Below are 2,579 nucleotides of genomic sequence, written 5' to 3'. Positions count from 1 at the left end.
ATTAAATATTCTGAAAGTGTAGATTAGAAAGTCATAATTAGATCCATAAATTCCACAAAGATAAGAAATTTAAATGAACAATAACCTATGAACTTTGTGTTTACTTCTGTTGCTTAACCATATGGCTTTTATATTAGAATATAAAAATGATAGAGCAAAATACACACATTTAAATAAAAAGAAAGATAGGTTCAGGGAGGTTAAGTGACTCCCATGATCACAGTTGGTCTCATTATTTAGTTGAAGAAGCAACCTATCTGTTCACAGTTAAAGAACAATTCTACCCATATTTGATTGGTGGCAGCTGCTGAGCTTAGACTTTCTGATGTCAGCTGGAGAGGGAGGTGGCATGGACAGTGGTCCCGGCATCAGGGCCTGCCACTTCTCACCTCAGCATCCAAGCACTGCAGCAGCGACCACAGCCCTGAGGGAGGCTGTGAACTGTGTGGAGGTCGGAGGCTGGAGCTGCAGGTAAGACTTGCCTACTGATCAGTTACACAACCAGTGCATTTCCTGGAGAATACATCCCCACTCTTTTTGACAATGATTCTGGAAAAGTTATAGCAGATGGAAAACTGGTGAATATGGGTTTATGGATACAGCTGGACAAGAATATGATGACAGATTATGTCCCCTATCCTATCTGTAAACAAATGTATTCTTAGTTGCTTTTGTCTTATGAGTTTGGCATCATTTACAGATATTTGTGCAAAGTGGTATCCTGAAGTGCAAACCCAGGATACCAACACTCCCATCATCCAGGGCTTGGTCTTAGGGATGATAAAGATGCTATAGAGAAACTAAGGAGAAGAAGTTGATTCCCATCACGACCCCCAGGGATTAGCCATAGCCAGGTGATCATTGCTGTAAAAGACTTGGGGTGCTCTGCCCTCACACAATGAGTCCTCAAGAGAGTGTGAGATAAAGCTTTTCCAGAAGTCTGGCGCCCAACTTCCATCAAGAAGAGAAAGAGAACATTCCTGCTGTTGTAAAATACCTTGAGACAAATGAAAATAGAAACAAAACATTCCATAATCTATGGTATGTAGTAAAAGCAGTTCTAAGAAGAAAGTTTATAGTAATACAGCCCTACCCCAAGATATAAGAAAAATCTCAAATAAGCAATCTAACATTACACCTAAAGGAACTAGAAAAAACAAACAAACAAAAAACAAAACACAAAGTTCATAGAAAGAAGGAAATAATAAAGATCAAAATAGAAATAAATGAGATAGGGACTGAAAAAAAACAATAGAAAAGATCAGTGAGTCTAAGAATTGGTTCATTGGAAACACAAACAAAATTGGAAATACCTTCAGTGAGACTCACCAAGGAAAAAAGAAAGGGCTCAAATAAAATCAAAATTGAAAGAAAAAAAAATTACACCTAACATGACAGAAAAACAAAGGATCATAAGAGACTACTATGAACAATTGTACACCAAGAAATAGGACAACTTAAAAGAAAGGGATAAATTCCTAGAGACATATGATCTTCCAAGACTGAATCATGATAGAGCAGAAAATCTAAATAGACCAATTACTGGTAAGGATATTGAACCAAAAACTTCCCAACAAATGAAAGTCCAGGAACAGATGGCTTCCCTGGTGAAGTTTACTAACATTCAAAGAAGATTTAACGCTATACTTCTCAAACTCTAACAAAAAATGGAAGAGGAGGGAACACTTCCAAATTCATTTTATAAGGCCAGCATTAACCTGTTATCAAAACCAGACAAGAACACCACAAAAAAGGAAATTACAGGTCAATATACCTGATGAAAATAGATGCAGAAATCCTCAACAAAATATTAGCAGATTGAATCCAACAATATACTAAAAGGATAAAATACCATGGTCAAGTAAGATATATAATCCTGGTATACAAGGATGGTTCAACATCAATAAATCAATCAATGTGATACACCACATTAACAAAATGAAAGATTAAAATCATATGATCATCTCCTTTATGATAAAAACTCTCAACAAAGTGAGCATAGAAGGAACATACCTCAACGTAATAAAAGCTATATATGACAAATCTACAGCTAACATCATATTTAACAATGAAACGCTGACAGTTTTTCCTCTAATATCAGGGAAAAAAAACAAAAACAAAAACAAGAATGTCCACTGTCACCACTTTTAATCAACATCGTATTGGAAATCCTAACCACAAAAATTAGACAAGAAAGAAAGAAAGGAAGAAAGAAAGAAAGAAAGGAAGGAAGGAAGGAAGAAAAGAAGAAAGGAAAGATCATCTACTCTTTTTCTAGTTCTCCCACTTTCCCTCCTTCCATACTTTCCTTTTGTGCTATTAGCTTCCCTCACAAAAGCTATTTTACTATTCCTTGAACAAATCAAACAGGGCCTTTGAACTGGCTCTTTCTTGTGCTTGGAACTTTGTTTTCTTTTCAGGTGTCATACAGTTGTCAGTTTTAGTATTATTTCATCAAAGAGAATTTTCCCAACCACAAATATGATGTAGTATCTTGCTCATCCAAATCATTCTTTATAATTTTATCCAGTTTTATTTTCTGCATTATTCTTACTATTTTTTTTTGTAAATATGCTTAC

At 35.4% G+C, this 2,579-nt stretch overlaps 1 pseudogene; it reads left to right on the top strand.

Moving 5' to 3' along the window:
• The first annotated feature begins 349 nt into the window (after window positions 1–349).
• On the top strand, window positions 350–992 carry LOC102987710 (ras-related C3 botulinum toxin substrate 1-like; annotated as a pseudogene).
• The last annotated feature ends 1,587 nt before the right edge of the window (window positions 993–2,579 follow it).

The sequence above is a fragment of the Physeter macrocephalus genome, chromosome 10, assembly GCF_002837175.3.
Source record: "Physeter macrocephalus isolate SW-GA chromosome 10, ASM283717v5, whole genome shotgun sequence".
In the NCBI taxonomy this organism is placed as follows: domain Eukaryota; kingdom Metazoa; phylum Chordata; class Mammalia; order Artiodactyla; family Physeteridae; genus Physeter; species Physeter macrocephalus.
This window is presented reverse-complemented; position numbering and strand designations above follow the sequence as displayed.